Raw genomic sequence first — 19,574 nt, 5'->3', positions numbered from 1 at the left:
ACATGAAATACAACCTTGACATTCATTTTTATTCATTTATTCAAGCACAGAGCGTAAAGTATTTGCTCAAATATGTAAACATTTGCTACTTGTCATTGTCATTTTTGAAAGAAAATCTTTGGACTTTGAGTGTTTGGTCAGACAGAATGAGATATTTATGAATACACTACCCTGCTTGCTTTTGACATTTTTACCCTTTTCTTGGATTTTCTGCAGACTTAACAAATTATTAATATTAATAATACACAAAACAATAATGAAATGTCAACCCAGAGGTGACTTTAGTAGTTTCGGACCAACTCTTGCAATGTCCATGTTATGCGCTGGTTATTAGCCAATCATTTTTCATATTTGACCAGTCCGGAGGTTGCGGCATCTAAGTTTTAACTGTCAAACTTGTCTGGGTTCTCCCTGCAGCCTCCGTTGTCTGTTACTCGTACCAGGCTAAAACTCCCAGTCAGGGCTCAGTGAAGTGTGAGTTCAAAAGACAGATCTGTTCAGGATCCCGCATCCATCATGTCAGAGCCGGCCTCACACTGAGGCAGCGTCCCTTCATCTCTGCTGAACTCCACCTAACAAGCTAATTTACAGTGACCATAGATACAGTAGTATGGCCTCAGTGTTGGATGCTCACAGGGTGCTTCCGGTAGTTAGTTTAGTGGGGATGTTTTTACATCACCAGAGTTTATATTTTCTCGTAGCGGAAGAAAACGGGGTGAAAATGGCATCACAGCTGGGGATTCGATTGTCGCTGGCATTCTCCAGTAATAGCAGCCATTGTTCATGATGCAAAGCAGACGTGCTGCTGGATAACAAAAGCGGATCTTCCTCTTTTCACCCTTAACGCATATATTCTCGTTTGTATTTTTTCCCAGTTACTGTTCCCATCTCCCTGGCGTTGCAAGACAAATCTCCGGGGATGCAATTAACAGGAGAAGAAGAGAATATAATTCTGCACACGTAGTGTTCATAACTCCAACCTGTGACAAGATGCCGCAAATAGACTCTGCTTTGAGTTTTAGAGGTGGTGCGGATAGAACTTACAATTATCTTAAATGTACATTCACCTGTTAAGTAGGTTTTCATCAGTGAAAAAAAAAATCCCTGTCAGTTGTTCAGATCTCCTGTAGCGTCTCTAGTTTACTGTACATTGGAAGAAAGAAAGACAACTAGATAAGATAAACTAGATGAAACTGAAACTGGATTGATCAGATTCATAATTTCCCAACAACATGATCATCTAGACTCTAGAATGACTAGACTGTAGATCAGCTGATCAGCATGATTCAGGAGACAGTTTGAAGTTCTTCCTAACTTCTTAGCCTCTCAGCTAACGTATGTACCAGCTGGATGTTGGTTGGCGTCTTTTTGGTCAAGGAGTGTCATTGCTATGGGGTCGGGGGTGTCTGGTCTGGTCTAGGTGGGTTCTACATGTCTAAGTAACATCCACGGATCGTTTTTTAAATGTTTTTTTATCTTTTCCCTGTTCTAGCCAGATGTCCTTTATATGCTTTTGTTTATTGATGTACAATGACAAACCATTCAGTTCAATTCCTTGTCTTCAAGAGGAGGAAGAAATGATAATCATAATAATAAAAAAACAATTTGCAGCTCTTATAGTTTCTCAAATCCATTAACTGGCTTCCGCTGAAGCTCAAAGCCTTTTGTAGTTTATGTTTGCTGATCCTTTAAAGGAATCCAAACACACAGAGAGCATGTCCCCTCTCTCTTTCCACCACTGCTGATCAGCATAAATCTAATTTGATCCGTGGCTACATCCTCGTTCTATCGACGCCTTGATTCGAGCAGAAAGCCGGTGGCTTCGCTCCGGCTCCAGCCAGCACTGGGAAGAGTGAAGAGTGGAGGTTGTCTGAAGGTATTTATACAGTTGGGGCGAAAATCTGCCAAATTCACTCATCAGCATCTAGTATGAATCATTTTGTCAGCTTGTAGGGTTCGTTAAGGTCAGGCTGTCATTCTTTTGGTCTTAACAAAAAAAAAAAAAAAAAAAAAAAAAAAAAAGACACGACCACACACAGAAAGCCGGAGGGGACACGACGCAGACACGCTACCTACAGTAGAGCCGAGGACGCTGTGGAAGCCACACTGGTGCATATCTCACTCAGTGGGGCAGCAGGACCTGCAGGAGTCCTGGGATTTAATCAAGGGGATGACAAATTCACTGTTTGCATTTTGGTTCACAGTTGCAGTTTATCACGAATTACAGACATGTTGCGATTTAAAAAAAAGAAAAAGAAAATAGAGACGAGGGGAATAACTGGGAGAGAGATAACCCTCCCCCACTAAATTCAACCTGGATTGACATGGGAAAAAAAAACATCCAATAACATGAAATCAGAAATGCATAAATGTGACCAGCCGTAACATAGACTGTATAAAGATGAAGGGCGGAACTGCCAAAGCAAGTAGAGCTCCCCCTGGTGGCTGGCCGCAGCATGGTTTGTAAGCTCCGCCCCCTTCCATGTCAGTGGGTGGGACTTAAAGACGAATTAAAACCAAGCCGCAAATTCCAAGTCTGAATGCAAAAAACTGCAGTTCATCAAGTGGCCACTCGAGGCTCCAAACGGGAGCAAATCCCCATAGACCCCCATGTTAAAAAGACATTAATTAGACATTTCTTTACAGACTAAAACTAAACAAGCTGGAAAACGTTTTATTCATTGATCCACATATTTTAGCCACTCAGGAAAGACAACTTGGACCAATCCTGCTGCCTCAGAATCCTCTTGGTTTTGTTGTTTAGTTCCTTCAGTTGCACATTTTCAAACCTGGATATTTTGCCTGAAAAATAATTCAAACTACTGAGAAATGTTTCTGGGTTCCATGTTGATAAAAGACATATTATGTTCAAAATACACTAAATAAATGTACTTTCAAGGAGACAAGTTGACAAGATCAAAACATAAAAAAAACATCAGGATGGTGTCAGTTGAGTGACTTCCTATGGATATATATATATATATATATATATATATATATATATATTATAAATATATAGACCTAGTATGAAAGAAGAACAACAGAAAATCAAACAGTTTCTGCGTTGACACTGTCAGACGTGTTTCTTTAATGAATGACAGTGGAGTGACAGTTTGTATGAAAAAAAAAAATACCACAGAAACACTCTTTAAATAGCTCCCTTAAAAGAGCCAAGAATTCTGGAAATAAAAGTGAAAGAATAAAAACAAAGCATTCTTACTGTATGAATCACTGAAATAAATGAGCGCATATATGCAAGCAAACATCTGGACGCGTGTATATATGTAAATACTCCAGCTTATCCCCGGTCTACCATGAAAGTGGTAACATATATGCCATATATAACAGCTTGTTTCCACCGATTAATATTAAACCAGCTACATAATGTTGAAGGAAGAAATGAATGAGGAGAAAAAAACTCCCTGAGTAAACACGATTGGCAGAATTTAATGGTTAAAAATATTTAAATGTCAAATTTCCTCAAATTTAAGGGTTAAATAAACTATTAAATGTCAATATACCCAAATCTAAGGGTTATATAAACCATTAAATGTCATATTTTCTCATATTGACTCAAATGTAAGGGTTAAAAAATAGTTAAATGTCATATTTACTCAAATGTAAGCGTTAAATAAATAGTTAAATGTCAAATTTCCTCAAATTTAAGGGTTAAATAAACTATTAAATGTCATATTTACTCATACTGACTCAAATGTAAGCATTAAATAAATAGTTAAATGTCATATTGCCTCAAATTAAAAGGTTAAAAAAAATCATTAAATGTCATATTTTCTCAAATTTAAGTGTTAAAAATAATTCAGTATCACATTTACTCAAAGTTAAGCATTAAATAAATAATTAATTGTGATATTTACTCAAATTTAAGGATTAAAAAATAGTTGTATGTCATATTTCCTCAAATTTAAGGGTTAAAAATAGTTAAATGTTATATTTACACAAATTTAAGGGTTAAAAAAATTGTTAAATGTCATATTTACTCATAAAAACCAGCAGTTAATTAAATGCCATCGACAGGGTTAGGAATGTTTACTTTCTAGTGCTTTCATTTAATTAATTCAGCCACTGAAGCTGTTTTGAACACGTCGTCTTTCATTCCGGATTAGTCATCCAAAGTGTTACATAAAATAAAATAAAAACACTTGTGAAATTATGGAGTACAAGTAAAAAAATAATAATAATAATAATGGGAACTATTAGAGAGAATACTGTAAATGGATTTTAAAATAAGAGTGTGATTCTCTTAACTCAAAGATCTTGTAATGTTTGCGTCTAAAGTCCCTTTGCCCCGTGGACAGTTCAAAACAGACAACATCTATAAAACCGAGCTCCCATTACTTCAGAGTAAGTGTACGAGAAAGTTTGCAACCATCTTCTTAGCAGCAGGAGGCTCACGCTCCCGGGTTTTATGCAAATTGCAGCTGAGAGAGATCATTTAAAAGCAGCACAGATGGAGATTGGGGAATAGAAATGTGTAATATAATAAGTTAAATGTCTTTAACTACTTTCCTAGAGTATTCCCAAATCATATGAGAAAAGGAGACGTCGCATTTTAAAAGGCCAGGAGTCGTGCGTCTGGAGAAGGACTTTAACTAAGGGCCTTGTTCTTTCTATTATTTTGGGGTCAATTTTAGAATTTGACTGACTCAGCACAGCAGCTCGACGTTAAAGTCTAGTTCAGGAAACTCACTCCACTGACTCTTACTTCTCGACCTGATGGCTGTTAGAACTATTCTCCCCCGGCTGTTATCTCCTGGAAATGGTGTGGAAACATCAAGGCAGCTATCAAGTCTGTCATTTTGTCCTTCCACCTCCTCCTCCTCCCTGGAACCGTTTCTATAAAATCAACTCTTTACACCTCACTGATTCTCCCGGAGCTCTCTGGACAGGTACGACCTCGCGACTCCTTCCTCCACGTGGCGCCGCTGACCTCCTGACGCTCGCTCGCTCCCTCCGAGCGAATCTTTGACCTTCAGCTGATTTATTACGGCGCCTCCGCCCTGTTTCCATTTGTACTTAGTATTCAAGACCCGCTCTCGGGCCTGTCTCCTTCGGGTACTCTCTGCATCCTCTGGGAGTCGAGTAAATGTCATTTTTTTTCTGGGAGATAATTGGACGTGGGAACATAGCGGGAGGGATTGTCTGCGTGCTTCGCTCTGACAGTCTGACATCCAGGTTATCGCGTGTTCACATCGCGGCTCCGCAGCACCGGGAATTTCTGGACTTGACACGGACGATTTGACGGATCCGGGGAGTGTTTTTTTTTTTATTATTATTATTATTTTATTTTTTTATTCCTTTTCCTTTGAAGCAGTGTTCTCTCCTCACCTGTTTTAAGTCGAAAACCCTGCTCATTAAAATTCAAGACTGATGAATATTACAAAGGTGAACGAATAAGCTTCTCTTTGGGACTCTCGTCTAAGGTAGCGGTTCAATCACACATTTAAGTTTAACCCAGAGTGAATCCAGAGTATAATTGGCTGTTATGGTGTACTTTTGGTTTTACCTCTCTATTTCATCTTAAAAACGGTTTACGTTGCCTTGTTTGGTCATTTCACAGTTACTTTTTACATTTTGACAAACTGTATTAACACAATGGACTTAAAAAACACACTATCTGAGTAGGAAAAACTTAGATTTTTCTCTGTGAAAACCACAGATATGCTTGACAAACCTTAGAATGCAAATCTAAAGTGTAAATTTCAAAAGCTTATGCACAATTTTTTAACTATTTACCATGACATGCAGGAAATGCATCACACATTTTTGTACAACTACTTACGACCATTTACAAAACTATCAGGTAAAAGTCCAAAATCTTTGGCTTTTTACCTTTTGGAGCATCACTCCCACAACTTTTCCCTCTTCCTCAGCAACCATTGACGCAACATTTCCTGATTGGTTGATGGGATGCAGTTTTCCACCAATAGGAAAGTGGGTGATCTCCCCTAGTATTTTTCCTTTGCACTGTTTCTCCCTTGCACCAACATGGCGACAATGTTCAGGGAAAATGTGGCATAAAATATGTATAATAAGTCTAGTTTTATGTGGCCTATCAATGCAATTTAAAAACTGGTCTATAGGGTGAAGTTAGCACTTTCTACAGAAATTGAAACGGAGATTCAGTGATGTTGTGTTTTGCTGCTACATCGCCTTAAATTGGTCACACGATTTGGACTAAAGGGGTTATTCAGAACACGTAAGATGGACCAGTTTTCATAAAGTTCTTGATTGTTTTATACCTGAAAAGAAGCTCAAAAGGATCATGTTGTAGGAATCGAGTGACTCTTCAGTTCCTAAGTTGCAAAAAAAATGGCAAAAAATCCAGAAGACATGATCTCTGACTGGTAACGGGTCATTAAAACACCGACGACACCGAGTGTAAACTGCGCTGGTAGAAGTAGAAAAAGCACTCAAGACGTGTGGGTGTCCCAGCTGGGCTTTTGTCAAAACCTTAAAAAGATACTCGAGAAAGGACAGGAGAAACATTGTCAGGAGAATTTTCAGAAAAACACCGTGTACCTCTTCATTTCAAACATTTCAAACGTTTCAAACGGAAACTCACAGAGGCAGAAACTTGAAGCCGTCTGTGCCAAAGTGGAAAAACCTGGACTGAGCTGTTGTTTAATCAGCCATCAATCTGCAACACAGTCTTATGACACAGCAGGATGTGAAATGACTTGATGTGCTGCTCATACGTTAGATAGGAAGATGTTAGCGACTGCTCAGTGTTAGCTGGTGAACGACAGCTAACAGCTCAAATTCTAATGATTTACTCTATATTTTTCATACAAAGATGGCAAGAGATCTGTTGCCAGACATGGCGACTGTTGCAAATCTGTGGGAGCTATGAGAGGAGATGACTCGGGAACAATGTGTGCAGGTACAATGAGGTCCACCCTCTACATCCATGGCACGAGTCCCGCACTCTTTGAATGAACGGCTTCCAGATGCAGAGAGTTAATTTCTCCATGTAGCATCACGACGGTCTTCACTTGCACGTTTGCTCTGGGAGATTCAGGCCCCAGAGTTTGAAAAGCGTCTTGAGACAATTTGTGTTGTTTATTGACCAAATATAAATAAAACTGAATTGAATTAAATCGTAAAAAGAACATTTCTTCTTGAGGTTGTGGCGTGTTGTGTTTACTCCGTGATCCAATAGCCTGGAAAGTTTGTCTGTTTTTTGTTTTTTTTCGTCGTCGTCGTCGTCATTTGCTCATGGAGGAGCATCGGTTCTGCTCTGAGCTCCTCCCGTGTGACCTAGCTCCTAAGGCTCCACCCTCCCTGTGGGTCCACCACCTGCAGGAGGTGCAGGAAGGGTTCTGGTACAACATGGACCAAAGCTGCCCATCCCTACGGAAACTGGCTCTGTTTTTTTTGTTGTTTTTTTTATGCCCATACCAAACCTTTCCAAGGATGAACATGCAGGTTGCATCATCTGTTGCATGAGGTCTGTTTTTGGTCAACGTAGCAAAAATCACATTGGTTTAGTTTGGCCCCAAACGCTTCCTGCTGACTCGCTGTATTGCAAATTACTGCGGTTTTAAAGTTAGTGTGGAGCAGGGCTAAGAGAAGCAGCGTTGGGAGCGTAAGGTTAGAGGTTCATGACCCTCCACGTTCGTGGCTGAGGTGCCTTGACTTAGCTCCTAACCTCCAAACTGCTTCTGGACAGAGAAAGAATATATATATATTTATCCCCATGAAGGCTCAATTAATGCATCACTAAGGTTCAGTCTAGACGTCAGGATTAAAAATGAATTAATGAAGAGAAATTTGAACCGCTTGACATTTTTAGCTTGAAAGCAGAAATTATATACACAGTATTTATTTATTTATTTTTTTTGCAGCATCTGCTCCTGGAAAACAAGTAAAGACATTGTTATACTATGAGTGTTGCAGCCAATTTTATTCAAGGGCATTTCAGTATTTGCTTCCCTTTCCCTTCATGTTTCTCTTCAGAGAGCGTTAAATCGGCGATTGTCAGAGCTGTTTAAAAGCACCATGCGGATACCACCAGCACGGCGACGCCGCGGTGCGCTTACTTCAAAGTTCAGCTTCTCTTTTTTTTTTTTTATATTTTTCAGCCTCTCGTTTTTATGCTTTTACTCCAGAGGTGTGGGTTTAAGGAGCGTTAATGAACCTCGTCTGTGTTTCCTTCTCTCTGTAGCACTTCTATTTTTTTTTTTCCCTCTACTCCCCCACATCATCTGACCGTTTGACTGACAGGCAGGCTTCCTTTTATTTCAGTGGGTGGCGAGTTACATAAGGAGGAGAGTTGATGGAGGGATGATTGCCCTCTGCGCGGCATCTTCCATACAGCCCTCCATACAGCCTCGGATGTCTGAGAGCTGCCAGTAATCTGCTTTAGCCGCAGGCAAACGCACAACATAGTGAAACAAGAGTGTGTTGTGTTGTTTTTTTTTTTTTTCCTTTAAATATGTCAAGGTCATTGTAGACATTGGATGCCGCACTTGTTTTCAAATCGAGTTCCATTTTCCTTGACAGCTGGTTGCAACATCCTGGTTTGTTTAAAAAGAGGCTCGAATTTGGTTCTAGTAAAAAAAAAAAAAAACGTGCCCTGTAAACATTAAATACACTCATTTGTTTCTCAGTTTGTTTTGTTGTTTTTTTTTTTTTTTTGCTTGCAACTTGGGAGTGCAGCACTGCCAAACATTTGAAATACCACTTGGCTCATTGCAGATTATTATGGACTCGTTCTGTTTTACCCTTTAACAGCTGAGCCTCAAAATGGCCATTTGCACTTTTTTTTTTGCTTATTTCCTCTATAAAAAATCCAAAATGTCTGGAACATTCAATATCTGGCAGTTATTTACAAATTACTGAAAGTTATAAGAGCGTAGTAACCCAAATTCAGTTACCGTAATGACACTATAAAGCGCGCAATCTCATAAAAAAACTGTTTTGCGCAAAGCGTGGCATCATTACGGTAATCTGGGGGCACATTCACTTTTAAAAGGTTAAATTCTACTTTGACTTGGCTTTTATGAGATATTTGTTCCAAAACTGTGAGGGCTTGTTCCTTCTGGTCGGTCCAGTTATTTCCTGAAGTCCAATTTTCTCCGCAAAATGGAAAAATGATGACCAAGCACAGAAAGTGTTTGCATGAACGTTTGCATGAATATTGTATTTCTGAAATATCAGTATAAAAACGCCCTTAGACCTCTAGAAAGAATAATAAAGACCAATATATGAGAAACTTTCCTCAACAGTTTGGACCTGGGCAGTATGGACAACAGTGACTGATGAAAAAAAATGCAGTTTGAAAGATGCCTTCATGAAAACTTTGAAATTTTAGACTTCTGATATCATAGCGTTCACATTACAGGTTAAATCAGAGGAGAAAAAATAAGTTTGGTATATTCCCACTGTTTGCTGAACATTAAAATACGTGCAGCAGTAATTTCCGAATTTGACAACTCAGAGTTAATGTTTTCCCCAAGTTGTCTTGAATGCAGCATCACCTGCTGCTGGATCTCAACAAAGTTTTCTAAGACCCACCGCCCTGTTTCTTATGTTGATTTTTTTTATTATTATTTTAATCGCAATCACACTGCGACCTAGAATGGAGCCGGAATACTTTAAGCTAGTTGTGGCCGATTCTGGAAATGTTGGTATCAATTCGATTCCAAGTTAATTTCAGGGCTAGTACAGCCGATATCGATACCGATACCAATACCGACACAGAACAGATATTTGCGTCAAATAAATCTGATCCCATTAACTAACCGCAATATAAAGCAATTTAACAGTTTAAAAAATAATAATTAAATAACTGGGCTGGACCTATAAGCAGACCCAGGACACAAAAAGAGCCGTGGGCTCCAACTAAGCCACTCAAGAAAGAACCCAAATCCCAAATCTAGTGTCTCTTTGTAGCCGACAGTGAGTTGCTAGTGGATGTTCCAGGTCCTGGTTCCCACAGTTCTGTTATATTTCCCAGAGCGTTAAGAAGAACCATCTCTTATTACCGTCGGCCAAAACTTTGACACAACTGTTTATTACACATTCTGGTTCCTACCACCTAATCCACCTCGCTCATATCTGCCTCCATGATGTCATTTTCATGTTCTGCTGCTTGTTTCGCTCGGAAACACTTTGGGGATGGGAGATACACGAGACCCTCAGAGGGGAAACGAGAGCCTGCGACATCCATTAGCAAGCAACCGTCAGCTACAAAGCAACGGGATCCCTGCACGCGTCTCAAAAACCAGACTGGAAACCGTTGGAAAAGTCCTTGAAACGTCTTCAAACATCATTAGGACTAATTCGCTGACCCGGTTGGGGCGTCTCTTTGTTCAGGCTCACGAAACAGTTTCCTCCTTTAGGGAGCCTTAAATAGAAAACCCCGAGGCATCCATCAGACACTAATGCTGCTCATGATATCACTGAATAGATAATTACCTGCAGGGCTTTTTTGTGCGGGCAGCCAGTCGAAACGATCCCAAAGTGAGACACTCGTAAGGATTTTATGTAACATTTCAATGATATCGACCGGCAGCCGTGCTACGCCTCGCAATGATCCCACCTCAGCTGGATTTAATCCCCTCTAACATCATCATGTCTCTTTTTCCTTTTCCATGTTACTGGACCTGGTCCTCGTCCTCGTGCTGTCCACCACAGGTAAGCGCCATTGTGTGTCTCTTTCTTGTTTCCCTTCTCATGCTGTGTAATGGTTCCGGCCTCTTTGCCAGGCATGAAAACAATTTACCGCGGCCTAACAAGTTGTGAAATTGGACTCTGTGCGTTTTCCAACTGTGTTACAGCCAGTGGATGTGCTGGCTTTTATTTCCTTTGCTATGAAGTTGGCATCATAAAAAAAAAGCAAAAAAAAAAAAGCAAATGATTTTGTTTTGTTGGAATATTGTGTAACTGATTAGAGGAAGCAGAGAGGAAATATTTCTACCGTCTCCTCTTTAACTTCGTTGTGTTTGTGACATCTCGTTACTGGGCTGCTGATTATTCCTTTTATTAGGTTTTTTTGTTCTTTCGTCCGCTCAGTGGAAGCGTGATATCTCATTACTCGGGCCGGTTTTCTCTTCCTGTCGGCCATTGTTTCTTAACTGTTAAGACTCTCGGGAGGGTTTTCGAGTGCGCGCTTCAGTGCCACTTTATTTCCCGTTAAGCTGTTATTAGAAGAAGCCGCGCGCTGTTACGTCTCTTTATGTCTGTGTTTAAAATGTGATTTCGACGGGGATCGTTTACGAGCAGTTGCTCATTTTGAATTTAACTTTTTAGAAGACTTTTTTTTTGCACTAGTAAAAACATGAGAAACACCGCTGAGATTTTAAACTGCACCTTCTTAAGAAAATGATGAAGGTTGGAGTGAGCTGAGAGCAGCTGGCGGTGCATTTAAGTTCACTCTTATCGAGCCATTAAGTGCTCGGGGTGGCTCGCAGGTCAGCTTTGATGCAAACGTTTCTTTATTTTTTGCATTATAAGTATGAGTTGCACAGCTGCAACTTTTTTGATCCGTGAGGTAACATCTGTTCATCCTGGCCTTTCAGAATCTCACTCTTTACATACAGTTTGGGATCTAGTGAATTTGGAGGCCAGTTCCTAAGTTGTTGAATTTTTGTGTGTGTCATTGCTGTGGGGTGGAGGTGCCTGGTCTGGTCTAGGTGGGTGTTACATGTCTGCCAGGACCAAATGTTTAGCAGCAGACAGTCATGGTTCTGTGTCTTTGTCTCTTATTTGTGAATATGTTTGGAGTTTCCTGTTTTATTCTGTTAAGTTGCTCGTTGGTTTTTCTCCCGGTGTGATTCCCCTCATTAGTTTCACCTGTGTCTCGTCATCCCTGGGCCTTCTCGTGTATATTTAGCGTTTTCTTTTGTTCCCTGTCGTGTCGCTAGTCTTCTTTAGTCGTCACCCTATCTTCAGTCTTTGTGTTTTACTCGCCTCATCCTCCTCCCATGTCCTCATCCTGCCACCGCTGCAGCGTTTTTAAATTTTTTTTATTGGATTTCTGTTTTTGTTTCACTAAATCCTTTCATTTGGAGCCCCGGCCTCATTTCTTTTGTCCTGCACTTCCAGAAACTCTGTATTGCCACATGATGGTCAATGATCTCCTGTCAGTGGTCATAATGTTGTGGCGGATCAGCGTACATACCAGAAAGACCACATGCATCCTAAAGCATTAAAAGGAGAACGCAATTTCTTCCTTTTCGTTTCTTCCCATAATTATTTCCAACTTGCAGACTCACGCACTCATGAACTTGAAGGAAGTAAAGATCAGCTCTTCAACAGACCCCTAGGGGGTACGTGGAGGTACTGCAGGAGGGTTGCAAAATCTTTGGTTGATTAGACATTCTTTATATATGTACTTTCAATGCAAAATGCTAATAATAATGTATATTTGTAAATAGCACTAGTTTAATATAGAACACATATAGTCAGTAGGGGATCCCTACTTAATCCCTCCATTAGCTTCAGGTCCTTGGCCTGAAAAACGTTGCAGACCCCGGCTCGAGAACGTTTACTGTACAGCACAGCATGTTGATTATGATGTTAGCGTCTGTTTCAAACATTTGCTGCGCGAGCCCAGTCAGAATTCCCTCCAGCTGTTTTGGATGCAGCCGCCGCTCCAGCACTGTTCCATTTATTTGCTTTAATGTGTCTTCCAGGAGGGATTTGTGGATTTGTAGCTGTGTACTGTGTTCTGGCCACTGAGCTGCAAATGCAGACTGGAAAAAAAAAAAATAAATAAAAAATGGTAAAATGGGGTCACGAGCGAGTTGTGTGGTAATTCATTTCAGGAAGTACTGCCAGGCTGGAGTATTGGAGCAGCGACGTGAACCTTGTGCGACCTACTGCAAGATGTGAGGATGCGATGAAATAAAAATGATTAAAAAAAGCTTTTTTTTTTTAGCGTTTGCTGCGAGAGGAGGGGTAGCGCTGTTTAATGGGCAGTGAAAATGTTTTTTTGGATGGTACATTTCTCAGTTTACCTGCCACTGGCACATGGGTCAGAAAGTAAATTCTGGTTCCTGGCCGCGGCTCACGGGCGTCGTTCCCTGCAGAGATGAGCAGGATGGATGCAGCCGGGCCTATTCATCACAGCGAGAGGCTCTCTATCAGAGCGTAATTACCACTCCAGCCGGGGTTTGCTCTTTACACAGATGTAAAGGAGAACGGCACACATTCGCAGCCTTGAACTTCCCCCCGTGGTGTGTAGTGTTTGTCGTGGCTGAACTGTCCACATTTTGTGATGTTTGAAATGATAGATCTGAGATGGAGCTGACAGCGGAACGCACCTTGCAAGATCACACACTTTCTGTGTGTGGAGGTTGGACGACAGGAAGTATGAGTGGATGCATTGTGAATCCAGTCTCTGTGGATGTGGAGCTTGAGTGAATTTACTGCGCAGACAACAAAGACAGAAGCTGTACTTTGGAGATCTCAGACTAGCTGTGGGTGCCTTCTGTACATGCACATCCTTTTTTTCAAGATTGCAAGATTAGATTTTCACTTGAGATGTGATTTAATCTGATTTTATATAATAAATAATGTAATGTTTAATGTGCAGAAAGCTTCTCTTTTTTCCCCCCAGAAGCATATTGCCGTATATATCTAAGACGGATTACATGCACGGAAAGAACACGCAGCCGGAAAGTTCTCAGGTTATATTAATTACATGGTGCAATATTTTTGATGAAAAGCTTCAAGTCGTGCAGCCAGGCTTGTTAATAGGGTGCAACTCTATTCTGTTTGAGCTGTTCTGCCTTTTATTATCAGAATATTAAGGCTTTGTGTAACTGCTTTTTCATGATTTTTTTTTTCCATGCACATCAAAGTAGTAGTTTCATTAGAATATGTGACAAATGCTTGAGAGGGACCTCATCTGGTGAGCATCGGCGGGAACACGGAGTTAAAATACACCACGCTTTTGCAGCTTTAGGTTATAAAAAGGTTGCAAAGTGAAGCTTAAGCAAGTGCAGCTCCCCCTGGTGGCTGACTGTAGTATAGGTCATAAGCTCCAGGTCCTCCTCCAGGTTAGTGGATGGAACCAAAACCCTAAAATACACATGAAATATATATTTTTTTATTCAAGGATGTTTCCAGTCATTTTAGGTAGTCAATATAATATTGATGCATGTTCAAGTCCATTTTTTGGATAGGTTTAAGTTTTAGTTAGTTATTTGATGCCGTAGAATGGTGACCAGTTGCCATGCCAACCACTCCATAAAGTATGTGTATGCATGTATAGCATCTCCTTGTAACTGGTGGGGGTGGAGGAGAGAGGGTAGTTTTAACCTGGAGGTAGTGTGGTCGGGCCATCGATATCGTGGCTCCGCCCTCAAACCGCACTGATCAGACTCTGTCAACAAACTCGCCAGATGGCACCGCCCGTATCCCCGGGAATATAGTGTGAAGTGGCGACAGGTTGTTCATATTTATATACAGTCTATGTAATAAGTGAACAATGAAGTGCCGGAAGCTGCAGTTCCTCAAATGGCCACTTGAGGCTAACAAATTTTTATATATCAAAGCTTAAAGTTTTGCATCATTTCGGGTGTGAGTCTGTAGGTAGATAACACTCACAGGTTGCTACTGGTCTGACTAAGCCTCAGCTCAGGGGGCCTATAGGTGACTTTACATGGGGTTTATTCATCTTTAAACACAGTTAGTGGTTTTTGAGTAAAGATTACATCAGTAAAGTCCAGTCATTTGCTATTCTTACTCGGCAAGGTGCCGTTAGCCTGCAGCTTGGAGTGCAATTGGAAATATATAAGAGGCATAAAAAAAAAAGTCTTCTCTCTATCTATTGACGTAAACAGTAGCTGTAGGAGGTGAGAAATCATACTTCTGCTTACTGGAGGGAAAGCTATAGCTTACGCCACCATAAATAAACCAACAATCGCACACCGGTCGCCTCCACCCACCACCTTAGATCTCACATGACAGACTGAAGACACATGGGGATGTCGTATTGTCGTTGTATCGATCAGAACTAAAAGAGATTAAGACTTGAAGAAAGACTTTTATCCCCAGGCTGCGCGGTGCAGAAGGTTTTCCTGCTAACACCTGTAGCCCAGTGACCTTGGGTATGTGAAGAAATGGCCGAGGCGCTGCTGCCTCTGAACACCGTATTACCCTGGAGGTGATTCATCATTTGATCCCGGAGGGACAGAAAAGCACAGAGGCAGCATTAGAGGATTGAGTCCAGCTCGGCTCACTCGCTCTTCCATCCACTCTTCATTATTGTCATTTATTCTGAATTCTTTCCGGCCTAATCACATTCAAAAAGCCGCTTGATTCCATTGCCGCAGCGTGCAGCCTTTCCCCCATTTCTCCCTCCCGCTTTCCTTCCTCGCTCCTCGCCGCCATACGTTGTTACGCTCTCCTCTCCTGTGGTTAGCATTCATGCGGCGTGCGCCCTCTGACTTATGCATTTGTCATTTAAACAGATATAATTAGCTAATGGGAGCGTGTCCGACTCAGGTCAGTTAGTCTGAGGCCCGAGTTCTAGTCGCAAGATTCAACCGGAGCCTCACTTCCATTTAGCTCGAATATGATTTAACCCGATGGATGTTGGCTGCTTTTGCTTTTAAGGGGATCCTTGAATAAATGAATGCCGGAGCGCGCACAGGAGGAGCAGCTGCTATAGATGCACACGATGATAAAAACGTAATACATGTTGAGATTCAATATACTTAATCTGTCTGAATATTTATGCATCTTTTAGACGGTGACATAAATCCTCACGGACATCTGCTGTTCTGTTTTTAATTGCCACCGGTTGCAGATCTGGGTTTATTAACTTTGCTGTGCACCACCTGTTGGCCTAAATATCATCTCTGGAGTTACCTGTAAACAAAGTTGCGTAACGTGTCAGAGCTCAGCCGAGGAAGCCGAAATTCGCTCGAGATGCACCGCGCTGTGAATAATTCAGACACGCAACCACCACCGAGATGCATGAGCTGCTGCGCTCAGTTTACGTGTTGGCTGTCATGTTTTTCTGTGAAGGACAAGGGTACGGTGGCCACCGGGGGCTCGCCGAGAGATCCCCCCCCCCCCCCCCCCCCCCCCTACCCCCCAAGCCGGGGCTACACAAGCTTTTTGGCAGTAGAGCAAGCAAGACTTAATCAGCTGGATGCTGTTGGATGGCTGCCTTCTGAGGGTCAGTGCTGAAAGTCATGGATGGAGCAAAAAGATGCAAAAAGTGGAGAACAAAGTTTATGTGCGATTATCTCCGAGCTTTTCGAAAATATCTAGTGCATAGGTCTTCAACAAGGGATCCCGTGACCCCTATGGGGCACTGTGGAGGTACTCCATTTGTCAGCCAGCACTAATTGTTTTGCCAAAGCCGAAGATGATGATTTATATTGAGGAAGGTGGAGAATAAGGAGTGTGGTGGAGCCTATGGTGGAAAATAAAAAGGTTATGAATGTAACTATGGTTCTATGAGTTCACCAGCCACTCAGGATTACAAGATAGAACGCAGGTTATAACTGGTTTGGGGTTTTCCGTCTGTGGCTTTTGTTGGTATATACAGCACAGGAAACACTACGGTTCTGGTACAACAACACAACAGGTCAAACTCTATTGTTTCCTGCTGCTGGTAGCATCATTAGACAGAAAACCAATCACATACAAAGCGATTCGCTCGTGTCCCGCGTCTCAGGTTGCCTAGGTAACCCAATAATATGTACTGGAAAGAGGATACTGTCAATGGCACTTCATCCTCACCTGACGCTAAAAGCTAAAAGTGTCATATCATCGTCATATGTCAATCAACTGTATCGGATGCTCTCATTGCTTGCCACCTGAACTTGGTACCACGTAGCAAATGTTTTTTTTCCCCTCTAGTCTTTGCTACAACTTGCTTCTCAGGTTCTTTCCTTCGCATTTATACCCAACACAGTTTGTGCAGTTACTCTTCCTGCCACAAGTGGGAGGCAAACTTTGCGCACTGTACCTTTAAAATTAGAACTTAAGGTCTAATAGGCGGCTTACGCTTCTGTGTCAAATCTGAAGCCCAGACTCAATGCAGCCACAAACGCCACAATTTCTGCAGTTCAATGCTACACATTGCAGGAGGTTAACATATTTCTGTGAAATTTCTGCAAAACGGTTTAGTTGCCGTTGTTGAACGTGAAGAAGGAAGTAGCGTTTTTACAGAGCGAGCCAAACTGACGAAGCATGAATGACTCGTCAACTATTCGATAGGTCACGTCTTCCAGCAGTGATTTAGTGGCGTCAGATCCCAGCAAACACATAAATTAGCAGCCACATAAACTTTTTTCATAAAGAAGTCAGTCTTCTTTTTCCCCACTTGTGCAATCTTGCACGAATTCTGCACAACAGTTGCTTAGTGTACCTTGATGAGAAGTTAGAAGTATGCAGTATGCATGCTCTTTCATGCTCTCGCCCCACCAGTTGCTAGTTGAAAAGTAAGATGCGAAGTAGACGCTGCACAGTGAGGCTGATATCAGTGAGATAAAATATCAGATTCTGCCTGAACTCAGAAAACTACTTTCCATTAAGGTTATTAGTTATTAGTCTGTGGTGTAAAAAAAAAAAAAAAAAAAGACAAAAATAATTGATGTATAAATGGTGTTTTACTTAATGACTCAGGAAGAATGCCAGTCCCTTCCCAGAAAGCCCCTGTGGCCTGACTGTGTCCCGGCGCTGGGTCGGCCTGTCAGCCTCCCTCACATCAGCAGGATGAGGCGAACTGAGCGGAGAGGTCACGGCTGGACACTCCACTGTCTCCATGTCTCACCGGGACTTTTCTCCCTCCTACAACTGTCAGGCTAAAGATTAAGAGCCGAGCGTTGTTGCATAAGGGCAACGAGGGGGCTGACGTTCCAACCCAGACTCAAATTGTAACCTTTTAATTGTGCGATTTAAAAACGCATTTCTTTTGTGTGCATCCGTGAAGCCTCTTGTCACGTCTCCAGAGCTTTCCTCGGTAAAGTGTCATTTTCTTGATAGTAGTGCAGTGACGTGTCTTCAGGCCGTAACTACCAGTGAGGACACGGAGGTTGTGTCCTCTGCGGTCTCTCTTATCACGTCTCCCTCAACCCCACACACAAACACACACTGCTGACATTTAGCTTCAGCTTTTAGGATGGAAGTTGTATATTTTCTCAATTTTCGTCCCTGGTCAAAGGAGGCACACTGAAAGCCTGGACTCTAGAGGCTTTAAAGTACATATCCAGCAGGTTAGAGGCAGGTAAGACCCCATTTACGCCTACAGTGTCTATACTACAGCAGCTATACGTGGTTTGAGCTTTTGCTGCAAACATTCACAGCAGAAAGTGGTTCAAGACATTCGGGCCATAGTGACGACTATAAAACAGAAACTAAGGGGTCTGGGAGGGTTTGGCCTGGAGGAAAAAAAAAAAAACTGTACAGGTGTCTGGTGGTTTTGGTCCTGATGGAGTGTTGTAAACAGGGATAGAGCAAAACACCAAAGACCCCCCTGACACGACCTGGCTCAAGGGCCGTGCCAAAAGGAGGATGCACACGGTTTTACAAAGGTTTACAGAACAAATATATTTAATTTATTAAGGTAATCCAAGACCTATACTGAATATGCAACAAAGGAATAAATGTGAGGTGTGGAAATCAGTTGTGTCGTGCTGTTGCATGGTGCAAAACTTAACACAAAGGTAACGCCAACAGAGTCAAAATGTGCTGCCGTGCTCAGGAAGCCAGAGACGGACTGGAAGAGAGACAGAGCTTTAAATACCGCCTCAAAGCACACTGGCCAGGTGTACTGAGTTGTACTAATCAGAGCCCAGGGCTCCAATCAGCTCAGGACCTGAGGAGAGAGAGACACACAGAGGGAAATGTCCAGCAAAGGCCCTGAAACTTACAACATCCAGTCACCAGACATCATAGGACACCTTCAGTAGTCTCATATCCGTCCTCTGGTGAGTCACAACTGACTCAGAGACCTACACGATATTAGGAAGGTGGTCATAATGTTATGCCTGATATGTCTCTGACCCCAAAACACGGAAATTTAAATGACCACAAATGTCACTCTATGAACAACTGTTTAGTTTTCAGTGATTAAACAAGTTGTTCACACGTCTCTAACTATTAAAACAATTAAATATTTGAACACTTTTATCTTGTTTATGTGATTTTACAAATCATCCAGGCGGAACCCTAAAAAAAACGAGAAACAAGCCGTTAAAAGGACCAATAGGAGGCCGGCTGTAAAGAAGCAATAAACAGATGCTTTTAAGCCGCACGGCAACAGACGAACAAACAAATCGATTCTACTCTTCCATTAAATGTTTGACGGTGTCAAAGACAGACATGCACGCTGCAGACTGACGCCCATATACGGAATGAATCACTACCAGGCTTCAATCAACACTTTTCTCCTCCTCCTCCTCCTCCTCCTTCTGATGAAATAAACCTTCTCCTCTTTTCCGTCTCTTAATTATCTCCCTGTTGCTAAGGCAGCTCTTTTATTTTTTATTTCTTTTTTATTCTACTCTTAAGACAAGTGATCTAACAGATAAGGCAGCTGAGGGATGAAAGATCGATTGGAGTGATGCGCTGCTGCTGCAGGAGCT

The 19,574-nt window shown here is 41.7% G+C and overlaps 1 protein-coding gene across 3 annotated transcripts in view; it reads left to right on the top strand.

Annotated features, from left to right (window-relative positions):
* LOC124999803 (ankyrin repeat and BTB/POZ domain-containing protein BTBD11-A) overlaps positions 1-19,574 on the top strand; it is a 174,787-nt gene that overhangs the window by 47,056 nt on the left and 108,157 nt on the right. The gene's annotated exons all lie outside the window — the stretch shown is intronic.

Source organism: Mugil cephalus, chromosome 22 (assembly GCF_022458985.1).
Source record: "Mugil cephalus isolate CIBA_MC_2020 chromosome 22, CIBA_Mcephalus_1.1, whole genome shotgun sequence".
Taxonomy (NCBI): Eukaryota; Metazoa; Chordata; class Actinopteri; order Mugiliformes; family Mugilidae; genus Mugil; species Mugil cephalus.
This window is presented reverse-complemented; position numbering and strand designations above follow the sequence as displayed.